The sequence below is a fragment of the Oncorhynchus tshawytscha genome, linkage group LG19, assembly GCF_018296145.1.
Source record: "Oncorhynchus tshawytscha isolate Ot180627B linkage group LG19, Otsh_v2.0, whole genome shotgun sequence".
Taxonomy (NCBI): Eukaryota; Metazoa; Chordata; class Actinopteri; order Salmoniformes; family Salmonidae; genus Oncorhynchus; species Oncorhynchus tshawytscha.
Window position 1 is genome coordinate 3,890,105 of NC_056447.1, and position 16,147 is coordinate 3,906,251.

Sequence of the window (16,147 nt, forward strand, 5' to 3'; positions counted from 1 at the left end):
CCACTACAGGGACACATCTCTGCTGTCCTGAGCCTGACTCCTCTGCACCAGCTACACCCAGACACATTGCTAGCTACTGTACTTTATTTACCACAGCCTTTCCAAGTCAGCTAGCCAGCTACAGTAGCTGCTTTTGATGTGTATTATTGTTGAAATAAAAAATACATTTAAAAAATATGTACAAAAATAAAAGCTTGCACTTCAATGACATCCCTCAGATGTCCTTTTATCTTTCCAACCAGACGCAGTACTATAAAGGCACCACTGATTTCGACAAGAGGAGCAACAGAGATATTCACAATTATATTAGATAACTGGACAGATTTAGCTATGTACAACCATTTTTCAACAACCATTTTCCATCTAGCTAGTTGGTCAGCTAGTTGCTAGCTATACATATAGTTTAGTGGATGCTGCTGAGGGGATGATGGCTCATAATAATGTCTGGAATGGAGTAAATGGAATGATATCAAACACGTGGTTTCCATTTAGTTGATACCATTTCATTAACTCCATTCCAGACATTATTATGAACCATCTTCCCCTCAGCAGCCTCAACTGATATAGTTATGTCTGTCATATTGCGGTATCTAGCTATAAGCTAAACCTGATCAATCAGAGGGTTAGGTGTAAGCAATTATGGTAATTACAAATGCCCTTAACTTGGTGTCTTACCTTAACAGACACTGAGAAAGAAATGATAAAAGTGAGAGAGGGAGAGAGAGGTGGGAAGAGAGTGGAAGACAGACAGAGAGATGGAGAGAAAGGATAAAAGTGAGAGAGGGAGAGAGAGGTGGGAAGAGAGTGGAAGACAGACAGAGAGATGGAGAGAAAGGATAAAAGTGAGAGAGGGAGAGAGAGGTGGGAAGAGAGTGGAAGACAGACAGAGAGATGGAGAGAAAGACAGGATGAAAGTGAGAGAGGGAGAGAGAGGTGGGAAGAGAGTGGAAGACAGACAGAGAGATGGAGAGAAAGACAGGATGAAAGTGAGAGAGGGAGAGAGAGGTGGGAAGAGAGTGGAAGACAGACAGAGAGAAAGACAGGATGAAAGTGAGAGAGGAGAGAGAGAGGTGGGAAGAGAGTGGAAGACAGACAGAGAGAAAGACAGGATGAAAGTGAGAGAGGGAGAGAGAGAGGTGGGAAGAGAGTGGAAGACAGACAGAGAGAAAGACAGGATGAAAGTGAGAGAGGGAGAGAGAGAGGTGGGAAGAGAGTGGAAGACAGACAGAGAGATGGAGAGAAAGACAGGATGAAAGTGAGAGAGGGAGAGAGAGGTGGGAAGAGAGTGGAAGACAGACAGAGAGATGGAGAGAAAGACAGGATGAAAGTGAGAGAGGGGAGAGAGAGGTGGGAAGAGAGTGGAAGACAGACAGAGAGATGGAGAGAAAGACAGGATGAAAGTGAGAGAGGGAGAGAGAGAGGTGGGAAGAGAGTGGAAGACAGACAGAGAGATGGAGAGAAAGACAGGATGAAAGTGAGAGAGGGAGAGAGAGGTGGGAAGAGAGTGGAAGACAGACAGAGAGATGGAGAGAAAGACAGGATGAAAGTGAGAGAGGGAGAGAGAGAGGTGGGAAGAGAGTGGAAGACAGACAGAGAGATGGAGAGAAAGGATAAAAGTGAGAGAGGGAGAGAGAGGTGGGAAGAGAGTGGAAGACAGACAGAGAGATGGAGAGAAAGGATAAAAGTGAGAGAGGGAGAGAGAGGTGGGAAGAGAGTGGAAGACAGAGAGAGAGATGGAGAGAAAGGATAAAAGTGAGAGAGGGAGAGAGAGGTGGGAAGAGAGTGGAAGACAGACAGAGAGATGGAGAGAAAGACAGGATAAAAGTGAGAGAGGGAGGGAGAGAGGTGGGAAGAGAGTGGAAGACAGAGAGAGATGGAGAGAAAGACAGGATGAAAGTGAGAGAGGGAGAGAGAGAGGTGGGAAGAGAGTGGAAGACAGACAGAGAAAGACAGGAGAAAGTGAGAGAGGGAGAGAGAGAGGTGGGAAGAGATGGAAGACAGACAGAGAGATGGAGAGAAAGACAGGATGAAAGTGAGAGAGGGAGAGAGAGGTGGGAAGAGAGTGGAAGACAGACAGAGATGGAGAGAAAGACAGGATAAAAGTGAGAGAGGGAGAGAGAGGTGGGAAGAGAGTGGAAGACAGACAGAGAGATGGAGAGAAAGACAGGATGAAAGTGAGAGAGGGAGAGAGAGGTGGGAAGAGAGTGGAAGACAGACAGAGAGATGGAGAGAAAGACAGGATGAAAGTGAGAGAGGGAGAGAGAGGTGGGAAGAGAGTGGAAGACAGACAGAGAGATGGGAGAAAGACAGGATGAAAGTGAGAGAGGGAGAGAGAGGTGGGAAGAGAGTGGAAGACAGACAGATGGAGAGAAAGACAGGATGAAAGTGAGAGAGGGAGAGAGAGGTGGGAAAGAGTGGAAGACAGACAGATGGAGAGAAAGACAGGATGAAAGTGAGAGAGGGAGAGAGAGAGGTGGGAAGAGAGTGGGAAGACAGACAGAGAGATGGAGAGAAAGACAGGATGAAAGTGAGAGAGGGAGAGAGAGGTGGGAAGAGAGTGGAAGACAGACAGAGAGATGGGGAAGAGAGAGGGAAGGAGTGGAAGACAGACAGAGATGGAGAGAAAGACAGGATGAAAGTGAGAGAGGGAGAGAGAGAGGTGGGAAGAGAGTGGAAGACAGACAGAGATGGAGAGAAAGAAAGAGAGAGAGAGGGAAGAGAGTGGAAGACAGACAGAGATGGAGAGAAAGACAGGATGAAAGTGAGAGAGGGAGAGAGAGAGGTGGGAAGAGAGTGGAAGACAGACAGAGATGGAGAGAAAGAAGAGAGAGAGAGGGAAGAGAGTGGAAGACAGACAGAGATGGAGAGAAAGACAGGATGAAAGTGAGAGAGGAGAGAGAGAGGTGGGAAGAGAGTGGAAGACAGACAGAGATGGAGAGAAAGAAAGAGAGAGAGAGGGAAGAGAGTGGAAGACAGACAGAGATGGAGAGAAAGACAGGATGAAAGTGAGAGAGGTGGGAAGAGAGTGGAAGACAGACAGAGAGAAAGACAGGATAAAAGTGAGAGAGGGAGAGAGAGGTGGGAAGAGAGTGGAAGACAAAGATGGAGAGAAAGAAAGAGAGAGAGAGGGAAGAGAGTGGAAGACAGACAGAGAGATGGAGAGAAAGACAGGATGAAAGTGAGAGAGGGAGAGAGAGGTGGGAAGAGAGTGGAAGACAAAGATGGAGAGAAAGAAAGAGAGGAAGGGAAGAGAGTGGAAGACAGACAGAGAGATGGAGAGAAAGACAGGATGAAAGTGAGAGAGGGAGAGAGAGGTGGGAAGAGAGTGGAAGACAGACAGAGATGGAGAGAAAGACAGGATGAAAGTGAGAGAGGGAGAGAGAGGTGGGAAGAGAGTGGAAGACAGACAGAGATGGGAGAAAGAAAGAAAGAGAGAGAGAGGGAAGAGAGTGGAAGACAGACAGAGATGGAGAGAAAGAAAGAGAGAGAGAGGGAAGAGAGTGGAAGACAGACAGAGATGGAGAGAAAGACAGGATGAAAGTGAGAGAGGGAGAGAGAGGTGGGAAGAGAGTGGAAGACAGACAGAGAGATGGAGAGAAAGACAGGATGAAAGTTGGGAAGAGATGGAAGACAGACAGAGAGATGGAGAGAAAGACAGGATGAAAGTGAGAGAGGGAGAGAGGTGGGAAGAGAGTGGAAGACAGACAGATGGAGAGAAAGAAAGAGAGAGAGAGGGAAGAGAGTGGAAGACAGACAGAGATGGAGAGAAAGAAAGAGAGAGAGGGTGATTTTTACTAAGAAGAGAGTGGAAGACAGACAGAGATGGAGAGAAAGAAAGAGAGAGAGAGGGAAGAGAGTGGAAGACAGACAGAGATGGAGAGAAAGACAGGATGAAAGTGAGAGAGGGAGAGAGAGGTGGGAAGAGAGTGGAAGACAGACAGAGAGATGGAGAGAAAGACAGGATGAAAGTGAGAGAGGGAGAGAGAGGTGGGAAGAGAGTGGAAGACAGACAGAGAGATGGAGAGAAAGACAGGATGAAAGTGAGAGAGGGGAGAGAGGTGGGAAGAGAGTGGAAGACAGACAGAGATGGAGAGAAAGACAGGATAAAAGTGAGAGAGGGAGAGAGAGGTGGGAAGAGAGTGGAAGACAGACAGAGAGATGGAGAGAAAGACAGGATGAAAGTGAGAGAGGGAGAGAGAGGTGGGAAGAGAGTGGAAGACAGAGATCAAGTGGAAGACAGACAGAGAGATGGAGAGAAAGACAGGATGAAAGTGAGAGAGGGAGAGAGAGGTATGGAAGACAGACAGAGATGGAGAGAAAGAAAGAGAGAGAGAGGGAAGAGAGTGGAAGACAGACAGATGGAGAGAAAGACAGGATGAAAGTGAGAGAGGGAGAGAGAGAGGTGGGAAGAGAGTGGAAGACAGACAGAGATGGAGAGAAAGAAAGAGAGAGAGAGGGAAGAAGTGGAAGACAGACAGAGATGGAGAGAAAGACAGGATGAAAGTTTGGAAGACAGACAGAGATTGGAAGACAGACAGAGATGGAGAGAAAGACAGGATGAAAGTGAGAGAGGGAGAGAGAGGTGGGAAGAGAGTGGAAGACAGACAGAGATGGAGAGAAAGAAAGAGAGAGAGAGGGAAGAGAGTGGAAGACAGACAGAGATGGAGAGAAAGACAGGATGAAAGTGAGAGAGGGAGAGAGAGAGGTGGGAAGAGAGTGGAAGACAGAGAGAGAGATGGAGAGAAAGGATAAAAGTGAGAGAGGGAGAGAGAGGTGGGAAGAGAGTGTGAGACAGACAGAGAGATGGAGAGAAAGAAAGAGAGAGAAAGACAGCAGTGCAAATGTACTTAGACTAGAGTATTTCAGCAACTCTTATCTTATCAATCATATGTACCTACGGGGGAAGGATGGCCAGCCACACAGGAGGGTGATTTTTACTAAGGAGGAGGCCGTGCTGACCGAGATGCATGCTGGCCATTTCGGAGTGAAGAGCATGATTGCCAAAATCAACCTACGCTTCTTCTGACGGGGAATTGTGAAGGAGGTGGACAGCTGGGCAAGTGAAATAACCTTTTGTTATTCAATCACATGCTATTATATCTGACATTATTATGATTTCAATGAATGTCATATCAGAGAGCACACAATTTTTCAATTTATCACTTTTTGCTTAAAGATCAGTTCCCGGTCTAGCCTGCCAGAAGTTGAGGTTGAAGACTGTGGCGCCCGGAGTTGAAGCCCATCAAAGTTGTTTCACCATGACACATGATCAGTAAGTGTCACACTGGGGCGGCAGGGTAGCCTAGTGGTTAGAGCGTTGGACTAGTAACCGCAAGGTTGCATGTTCACCCCCCAAGCTGACAAGGTACAAATCTGTCGTTCTGCCCCTGAACAGGCAGTTAACCCACTGTTCCTAGGCCGTCATTGTAAATAAGAATTTGTTTGTAACCGACTTGCCTAGTTAAATAAAGGTAAAATAAAAAAGTGTCCCAATTCAAATTTTGTCCTGATAAGTTGTTTTGTAATGGTTGCTTTATTTGACCACAGCAGAGTTCCATATTGTAGAATTGTGTGTGTCTGTATCCTTACAAATGTGAAAATCTGCATACTGTGTGACACAGATACGGGTAAGAATAAAGAGAGATGTCAGGGGTGAACGTCATCGGACCCCATCGGTGTCTGACGGCGACCGATCACTTTGCCAAGCGGGTGGCGGCAATTTCCATTAAGGTCAGTAAATGAAGAGTACGTGCTTAACTCTACATTCCCTTCTGTAACCCATTCAAATGGATGCTTGGAAACAAAAATAGATTTTCGTTTTGTATGATACCCATCAAGGACGAGACTGGCGAGGCCACCTCCCAAGGCGATGATGACACCCACGGTTCTCCCGAGGTCATCTTTGAGTGAATGATGTCATGAACGCTGGAACAAGGTACGGATGTTAAGTTATATTCTGTCACCAATGGTTTGTTTCATTTGTTTTTTTACTATTTGTTTTTCACCATGGTGCATAAAATCGGACATATTTCAATATCCTACATTGTCAATAGATATCGTTTTCCAACCCCCTCCTCAAGGTTTGGTGAATGGACCAACCAGACCCTCATCCAGACCCTATAACGTACTTTCAGACCATTGAAACACCACCTGATGTGGTGGAAGTTGTCGAACCTGATCAGAATGCCTTCGAGGACCACCTTCAGGCACGGCTTTGACCAGGTAAAAATGATTGTCCTCTGTTCATATATTTTCTGGCCCTCCAAGGGATATGTAAGAAATGTATTTATAATATGAAATATAAATTGTATTTATTCCTGTTATTTAATCAATATGAGACTGAACATCGACAAAGCTCAGGAGAAACAGAAGGACAGCTACTGGAGCAGAATCAAGAAGGGGACCAAGTGCAACGATATCCGGCCGAATAACTTGTTTTGGAAGAAGGATGAAAGGAAGACGAGACCTGGAAAACCACGCTGCTCTTTTGCTTCTAGCTGGGGTCACCATCTGTTAAGGTGATTTTTTTTTAAAAATCTCACAACTTTGCATTTGCACACAAAATAACCTGAAGCTAGTTTTAGTTTCCCTAACACTGATATTTGTCTTCGTAGGGCTACCTCGATGGAAGCTAACTCTTCTCCAGTTGGAGCAGTTGGACAGTCGACCACTGGAAGCCCTGACACACTTCGGTGAAGCCCAACGGACAAAGTATGTTACGCTTTGGTTGGCATTTGAGGAAGCAAAAAATGGCAGTTAGGCTGAAAAATGTACCTCTTCAATTTACCTCTCTAACTAAATGACTTTAGGACCATCGACTGTCCAAGCCCCCAGGAGGTATCCCATCCACCAGAACCAGTGAGTTCGGATCAGTCTGATTCGCTGCGCTCTTAGTCGGGGGAGGTCCAGCTTGAGGTAGGCTATACCTTCCAAAAGTACATATCTCCCATTTATAACACTGTACTAATCCATCACATTTTCTCACAATAAAGTGTATCCTGTGTGTTTGCTTGTTTACGTCCCTGTCTCCTATCCTGTTCCCTTTAACTCTGCTCTTGTTCTCCAGGAGCTAGGGGTTCTGCCCAACACCCAGACGTGGATCCACCTGATGTCCTACATTACCAACCACCCTCCAAACTTTTCCTTATTTCATATACTGTCATTGTTATTGTCATTATCTGCTAAGAAGGTTTTCTATCATACTGGGCACAGAATGTGAGATACACAGACTAACTAAAACACTAGCCCTGCTCAGAAGAGAGCAGCAGTGCCTGGACTTTGCAGTCTCCCTCTTCAAGTCCCCCTTCCAAGACTGGCTGCCTGTTGACAAAAAGTGACAGGCAGAACCTCCCACCCACACAGCAACCACACACCATAATTCAGTATTTTAGTCTGATTGTTTATTTTTGTACACTCACATGGCAATCTGTGAAAATAAATGAATGACATAACTGTACCATAAAATATCACACTTTTTGCCCACAAGGACACGGGGGAACACAAGGACACAGGGGAACATTATTTGGCATGACAGCCCAGATGTATTTTTTTTGTTACCCGAGCTACAGACTCGTAAAGGCCCAGTGCACTACTTTTGTGTTTTTTTTTTAAGGGGGTGCTGCAGCACCCTCAGCACCCCGGCTTCCTACGGATAAGCAAGGAATCCTTTTATACCCTATAGCTGTGCCCCGGTGATAAACTGTGTAGGCTATTGTACCACTTGGATTATAGGACCTGGCACAGGACTCTAAGGTAACATGTGATGTGGGGTGGATGAAGAGAGTAAGATGAAGTTGAGACAATGACCTCGGGTCATTTTTTGCATTTGATTTTGCCAGAGGACTACCAGGTGCTGAATGTAAAGGGATGCCTGGCTCTGGCTTAAATGTACTTACCGAGACATCAATAGGCCCATAGTTTTAGAAGGATGGTCACGTTTTTCGATTACTTTCTGACTAAAACAATAAATAATCCACTGGGCAAAAACGCAATGAATCGACGTTATTTGTACGTCATTTCAACCAAAAATAATATATGTGATGACGCTGAAGTAATGTGGAAAACTGATTGGATTTGGGGGAAAAAAGTCATCACCGTAAGGGAATTACGTATTTTTTCCGTAACTTTCCATTTAAATCCAATGACATGGTGACATTGTTTGTTGATTTCACGTTAGTTCACTACTCAAACAAATGTAAATCATAACTGGACATTGAACTGCTGACATTTATGCCCAGTGGAAAACAACAGAATAATAAACTTTTTTGAAAGACAAAAAAAAAATAGATGGTGAGTAAATGTTGAACGAAATATAAAAAACACATACCTTTTCACTGGAGTTTTTATTTCGCCAATTGTGCGCACAAGATAACTGTTTCGACCAACTCATTCAACAACCAAACAGTAGCACCCACACATGCAAAAAACTTACCGGTTTGTATCGTGAGATCATTACTTTCAAAGAGCGACGGTTGTGGACTCCAGTCCTCGAGTGCGACAAAAAGCCAACATAGACAGATAACAGGTTGATTATTTTACAAGTGGACCACAAAAAAATCTCAGGGACTATGCATCCTCTCTCTTGTTCATCTTGTCTTGACTGAGCATCCAACCAACTAAAAAAATAAAAACACTCGGAAAGAAACAAACAATTAGTCACATCTGTTCTGGTTTTAAACGCAGCTAGAGTCCATCACGTCCGCAAACAAAGGGAACTTGGTTAAACTGACAGAAACGATTGATGGATGCCGTGACCGTCTGGGCAAAGACAGTACACTATAAAGATAGGCAAAAACTGCTTCTCCAATAGAAATTCCCGATCACGCTTGTAGGCGATGTCATAGCGACGTTGGCTAATTAAGCACATGCGCAGAAAACGTCGCGCGAATTGCGCATGTGCAAGCCGTCAAATGAATGGCACTTCTTCGATATAACGTTGTTTTTGACGAAAATGAAAACGTGTCAGTTTGTTACTTTCACGAGGTTGGAGTAATAACATGTTAACATACTTAAGACATTGGCTCGAATCTAGGTTGTGGCTTTTCGATTTCGAGAAAATGAACAACTAGGGAAGAATGTTTCACTTTTCTTATTGACTTCTCTAACCGCAAACCCCAGCCTGGTCTGCTTCGCAAGCGTTCACGCAAGTCTGTTGCGCCTCTGGGTTTAGAAACTCTGTGATTTGGGAGTCTGACTCTTCTTTTACCAGGATCTGGCCAGTGGCCACATTCCTGAAACTGTGTACAGAGGAAGCAGCGCGAGACACAATTTCAAGGCTACCTTCTGCTTTAGCATGAGCCGTCGACTAATGTACAAAAACCGGTCGATCTGATGCATACACACAAGATGCTCTGTAGTTACGTAGCCTATGCCAGCCCACCACATTTTAGAATAAACTGAACGTCATTGCCTGAGCGTTGCTATTACATCATCGCCTGGTGAGCAAGCAAGCAGCCTACATTAACTACTTAATTTGCAGACGCAATTAACTGTAGAAGCGAATTCATATAGGCTACAATAATCATGATTAATATTTTATTAATCAAAATCAGTGGATGATTGAACATTTACTCATACAATATTTTAACTAAACTACACAGGCTGAATAGACAGATTGAATTAGGTTTAGGCAAGGGTCTGCGTGCTCCCGCATTGTAAATGGCACAAGACAAGTGTTCAATTAATCCATTGAAAGAGACCTTAACAATTAGGCCGACTGTGATTCAATAATGTCAGGAAATCCACTTTAGACGAGAAGACCCTCGCCACGGAACTAGGTCGACCCCGCCTACCACAGGCTTCCCAGACAGACAAGCGATGGGCAGAGCGGGGTTTGTATAGACTTTAGCTCAGTGGGTTCACCTGAACGTGTCCAGTACAAAAACGTTTGGAACGTTGCAGATAGAAATACCATGAATAGAACTGACATGATTCCTTAAAATCAGAGAAGCATGTTTGTTCTACATAATCAGTGGCGATTTTAGCATGTACATCTTGGTGGGGCAAATTCATTTATTTTTTGTTGATGCATGGCAGCAAAGCCACTACACAACAGAATTTAAGAAACAACACATTAATTGTACTATAAGGGTGACCACAAACTGTTAGGGCCGACACAAAGCTGACCCAACAACAGAGCTTTCTTTTCAGCACCATGGAGTGAGTCCTTACCACTGCTACACCTGGCAATCAGTGGAACCTGGTCTGGCAACATTGCTGATATGGCTGACTTGCTTAAACAAATCTGATTTTGACTGACAATTGGGATGTACAAACTATGGCATAAGGGGACGACAAGCATACAGTATATACATGTGATATGAGTAATGTAAGATATGTAAACATTATTAAAGTGGTATTATTTAAAGTGGCATTGTTTAAAGTGACTAGTGATCCATTTATTAAAGTGTCCAGTGATTGGGTCTCAATACAGTATATACACATGTGATGAGTAATGTAAGATATGTAAACATTATTAAAGTGCCATTATTTAAAGTGGCATTGTTTAAAGTGACTAGTGATCCATTTATTAAAGGGTCTCAATGTGGGCAGCAGCCTCTCTGAGTTAGTGGTGGCTGTTTAACAGTCTGATGGCCCTGAGATAGAAGCTGTTTTTCCAGTCTCTCGGTCCCAGCTTTGATGCACCTGTACTGACCTCACCTTCTGGATGATAGCGGCGTGAACAGACAGTGGCTTGGGTGGTTGTTGTCCTTGATGATCTTTTGGGCCTTCCTGTGACATTGGGTGCTGTAGGTGTCACATACTACTTGAATAGTATATTGTAGGTCATTTCTTTATCAATTGTTGTATGTTATTATTTTCTATTACAATCCCTACCATGGAAAGTGTTGGGTGTTCCATTATTCACACCTTCTATGGGAATTATTATTTTAGAATAGCCATGGAGTAGTCTTAGTGTCTCAGAACAGATGGTTGTCAATGTACAGCATCTAACTGCTTTCATGAGGTGGAAGCTGCATTAATGTAGTTGATGTCGCAATAGTCTAGGACTGATAGGGACACCGAGTGAATAATCTGCTTTATACTTTAGCGAGAGGCAGGACCTATTTCTATAGAAGAAGCCCATTTCTATGTTCAGCTTATTAACTAACTCAAAAACAATCAACTTTAAAAGACAGCTTTTCATCTATCCAGATGCCCAGAGATGTGTAAGCACGGACACAATCAATATGGACACCATCCAAAGTGCATACGCTTAAATCATCAGACTTATGTTTATGCGCTCTAGAGAACAACATATACTTTGTTTTACTTGCAATCAATACTAATTTCACTTCTATAGAGTTGTTCTGTAATACCATGAAGGCAGACTGTAGTTCAGAAGGAGCAACAGGTCAACAGCATACACAACAGTATAATCAGCATACAAGTGCAGGTTCCAACTTCTTGGGGCTAGGCGTCCCGCTGTCGACAACATCCGGTGAAATTGAAGGGCGCGCAATTCAAATAAATAATCATAAAAATGTTGGATATTTAACATTTAGGTACTATACATACTGTACAAGTGTCTTATATCGGTTAAAAGCTTAAATTCTTGTTCATCTAACTGCACTGTCCGATTTACAATAGGTTTTACACGAAAGCAAGCCATGCAATTTTTTTGAGTATGGCGCCCCACATCAACATATTTTTCCACCGGCACAGGCTCATAAAATCACAAATAGCAATTAAATATTCACTTACTTTTTGAAAATCTTCCTCTGATTTGCAATCCAAAGGGGCCCAGCTACAACATGTAGTGTCATTTTGTTAGATAAAATCCTTCTTTATATCCCAAAAAGTCTGTTTAGTTGGCGCCATCGATTTGAGTAATCCACTCGTTCAACATGCAGAGAATGGAATCCAAAAAGCTACCGCTAAAACTTTGTTAAAACAAGTCAAAATACATTTCTTTAAATCCTCAGGTACCCTAAAATGTAATTAAACTTTAATATTTCATACGGAGTGAAGTATGTTCAATAGGAAAACAATATTAGTAGGTGCCTGCACAGACTGATTTCCAACTCTGAGTCCCAGTACTAAAACTCATAATTCTTCCTCGTTTTGGAAGAAACAAGCCTGAAACCTTGAACAAAGACTGTTGACATCTAGTGGAAGCCATAGGAATTGCAATCTGGGAGCTGGATTTGGATATGCCCCTATACTTTCCATTGCAAGAGCATGGACTCTCAAAAATAAAACATTTCCGGTTGGTTTTCCTTTGGATTCTCTCTTACCATATCTATTGTGTTAATAGTCTCATACATTATTTTAACATTTCTACAAACTTCAAAGTGTTTCCTATCCAATGGTACCAATCATATCCTGGCTTCTGGGCCCGTGTAACAGGCAGTTTACTTTGGGCACGTCAGTCAGACAGGAAGTGGAGAAATATAGACCCTATCCTGATTAACAGACAAGTCGATATTGTTAATGTAAATAGTAAAAAGTACAGGACCAAGACTCGACCCCTGCAGGGCACCTTTCGTAATATCCAGGAAACCTGATTTAACACCATCAATACAGTGGTTCCTCCTTTAAAAGTTGTGAGCTTGCACCATGGGACTTAGAGGTACCCAGTGTCACGGCTTCATTGCTCCAGACCACCACAAGGGGGAGGTAGAGCACTCACTATGCATTTGAGTCCCAAGGTTTTTATATGACCAATCCTATAGAGTGGTTCCAATGGCGAATTTTGACGTGAGCCACCATTGCCTTGTGTACTTATTCAACAAAGATGGCTGACAAAACATTACAGTGGAACCAGATGTAAGTTGTTATAACCTCATAACGAGTCAAGCAAAAAATGTACAATTGAGAGAAATATGTTAGTTAATGTAGAGACAAACGTTTGTGCATATTTTTTTGTCATAAAGTTAATTTACGAAAATCGCTATTTAGCAAGTTATCTGACTAGCGAGCTAGCTAGTGTTAGGAGATGTATTTTGTAATTCGGGTTGTTTAATGTTTTAGGGACTCCTCAGAAAACCAGGCTGTCTTCTTGTGAAACAGTGGACGTAAAGAATCTAGCTAGCTAAAGCATTTACTGCAAATTGGATGTACAATTGTGTAAGCTTTCCTTGCAATGCAGCTGAAGTAACATAGCTAGCTATCTATTTACTTGCTTATTGTGTGGTGGAGGATAAAAATAACTGTAGGCCTATGGATGTGTAGCTAGCTACAGTATGTAGCCGATCTGTGTATGGACCCTAAAACGTTTGGTATGATTATTAGTTCAGAACCTATCTATGATCCCCAGCTATCATAGTTGTATCAACTTCAAGTCTGAATTACATTTTTGTATTATTTTATTTGTACCTTTATTTAACTAGGCAAGTCAGTGAAGAACAAACTCTTATTTTCAATGACAGCCTAGGAACAGTGGGTTCAGGGGCAGAACGACAGATTTTTACCTTATCAGCTCAAGGATTCAATCTTGCAACCTTCCAGTTACTAGTCCAACGCTCCAACCACTAGGCTACCTGCCGCATTAATGAAGCCCATGGATAGAGTAGAATATAATAACTTTATTGTGCCAAGGATGCAAGTCCAATATACACATGTACTGTAGTTATTACCACGCATGATATTCCCACATTGTAGCCTGTACATTGAATATGTTCACTGATCATGTAATCTTCCTTGGCAAATAAAGGTGCGGTTCAGGTATAAAACTTGGAGACATTATTTTTCAGTCATATCAAACTCCATTATTTGAACGATGCCGTGTCTGCATATATGTATTACAATTATATGGGGCAGCAGGGGAGCCTAGTGGTTAGAGCGTTGGACTAGTAACCCGGAAGGCTGCAAGTTCAAACCCCCGAGCTGACAAGGTAAAAATCTGTCATTCTGCCCCTGAACAGGCAGTTAACCCACTGTTCCTAGGCAGTCATTGAAAATAAGAATTTGTTCTTAAACTGACTTGCCTAGTTAAATAAAAGTCAAATAAAAAAATATACTTCAACAGTGTTTACTGCTCCTGCGACATCAATGATTACACAATGTAACTATGCAATAGACTAGAAACATGATGGATTTGTTATTCATATATACAGAAAAAAACTATGCATATCTAACTCCCTTCATCTGCATTAATCTGAGGACACAGGATAGTATTTCCATGAGATACTTAATTTCAACCAGTGGAGAATGTGAAATGCTTTATTGAAAGAAGATCATTATCCAGGTGTTATAAATACATAAATGCATTGTAATTATGGTAATTGTAATATATTATAATTACAAGTTCAATCTGTACTTCAATGCACATATGGTGTGCATGATAAAATGAGGAAGAAAGACGAGGTGGGGAGAGAGGTGTAGAAGACAGAAAGGGAAAGAGGTAAGAACAGAGGCTGACAGCATATGATTCATGAATTACAGTGCCACCCTAATATTCTCTCAGTTCATCACAATTGTGGTGTCGCCTAACCAGCCTTGGGTCCCCAGTTGGCCCGAAGGTTATCTTAAGAGCGGGTGAGGTGGCGATGACAGGACTGGCTTCCTCTCACATCAAAACATACCTGCAGACAAGTAACAAATGGATAGAGAGAGAGAGCATGATTAAGCCTTGGTTTTCTATTCTAACACGGTCAGTCATCTTATATAAGGAGGTGAAATGCAAAACTGACCTTGGATCATTAACTCTGGTACTACTACATCTCTGTCTGTATTTCAATGTAAAGCATCTCTTTAATAATACTTCCTGTTGACCCGACCAAGTGACATCTCACCAATGATCATGCTGTGCCTTCTGTCAGCCAGTTCAGATGTGGGAGGGGTTCACCAAAACAGCTGATATAACCTAGAGGATTTAGGGAGAAGGGGGAGGGGGATGAAGTGAAGAAGAGAGACTGCTATTGTGTGTGTGTGGTCTCACCTGGTGTCCACACTAGGTGACTACAGAGGACTTTATGCTGAAAAACAGACACGTGAGGACAAACAATAGAAGATAATGTCAATAGAAGATACTGTATGTGACGCAGACACCTATCAGAGTGTACCTGAAACATTTAAAAATAGATGGCTATGTGTCTCACCACTTGGTTATTGCAAGGCTAACCCCCAGGGAAATCATGATTTGGCAGCAACAGATAGTCCAGTGAAAATGTCTGGATTTATGTGGTGTAAATCTGAAAATTAGCAGTTGACATCTTAAGTTTTTTTTATTAATGCAGGTGTGACAGGTTCAATGTACTTGGTTTCTCAAATGACTGCCTCGCCTGGTACACCAACTACAGAGTTCAGTGTGTCAAATCAGAGGGTCTGCTGTCCGGACCTCTGGCAGTCTCTATGGGGGTGCCACAGGGTTCAGTTCTCGGGCCGACTCTTTTCTCTGTATACATCAACGATGCCGCTCTTGCTGCTGGTGATTCTCTGATCCACCTCTATACAGACGGCACCATTCTGTATACTTCTGGCCCTTCTTTGGACACTGTGTTAACTAACCTCTAGACGAGCTTCAATGCCATACAACTTTCCTTCCGTGGCCTCCAACTGCTCTTAAATGCAAGTAAAACTAAATGCATGCTCTTCAGCAAATCGCTACCAGCGCCTGCCCGCCCGTCCAGCATCACTACTCTGGAGGCTTCTGACTTAGAATATGTGGACATATACAAATAGGTGTCTGGTTAGACTGTAAACTCTCCTTCCAGACTCACATTAAGCATCTCCAATCAAAATTAAATCTGCTTCCTATTTCGCAACAAAACATCCTTCACTCATGCTGCCAAACATACCCTTGTAAAACTGACTATCCTACTGATCCTTGACTTCGGCGATGTCATTTACAAAATAGCCTCCAACACTCTACTCACAAAATTGGATGCAGTCTATCACAGTGCCATCCGTTTTGTCACCAAAGCCCCACATACTACCCACCACTACGACCTGTATGCTCTCATTGGCTGGCCCTCGCTTCATATTCGTCGCCAAACCCACTGGCTCCAGGTCATCTATAAGTCTTTGCTAGGTAAAGTCCTGCCTTCCTGCCTTATCTCAGCTCACTGGTCACCATAGCAGCACCCACCCATAGCACGCGCTCCAACAGGTATATTTCACTGGTCACCCCCAAAGCCAATTCCTCCTTTGGCCACCTTTCCTTCCAGTTCTCTGCTGTCAATGACTGGAAAAATCACTGAAGCTG

At 43.1% G+C, this 16,147-nt stretch overlaps 1 protein-coding gene across 4 annotated transcripts in view; it reads right to left on the reverse strand.

Annotated features, from left to right (window-relative positions):
• Positions 1-8,752, reverse strand: part of LOC112218237 (ATP-binding cassette sub-family C member 8) — a 140,741-nt gene extending 131,989 nt beyond the window's left edge. For all 4 annotated transcript variants that reach the window (XM_042301247.1, XM_042301246.1, XM_042301245.1 and 1 more), the window contains exon 1: positions 8,432-8,752. The gene's annotated coding sequence lies outside the window, so the exon portion shown is untranslated. The remainder of the gene's footprint in view (positions 1-8,431) is intronic.
• Between the last annotated feature and the right edge of the window lie 7,395 nt (positions 8,753-16,147).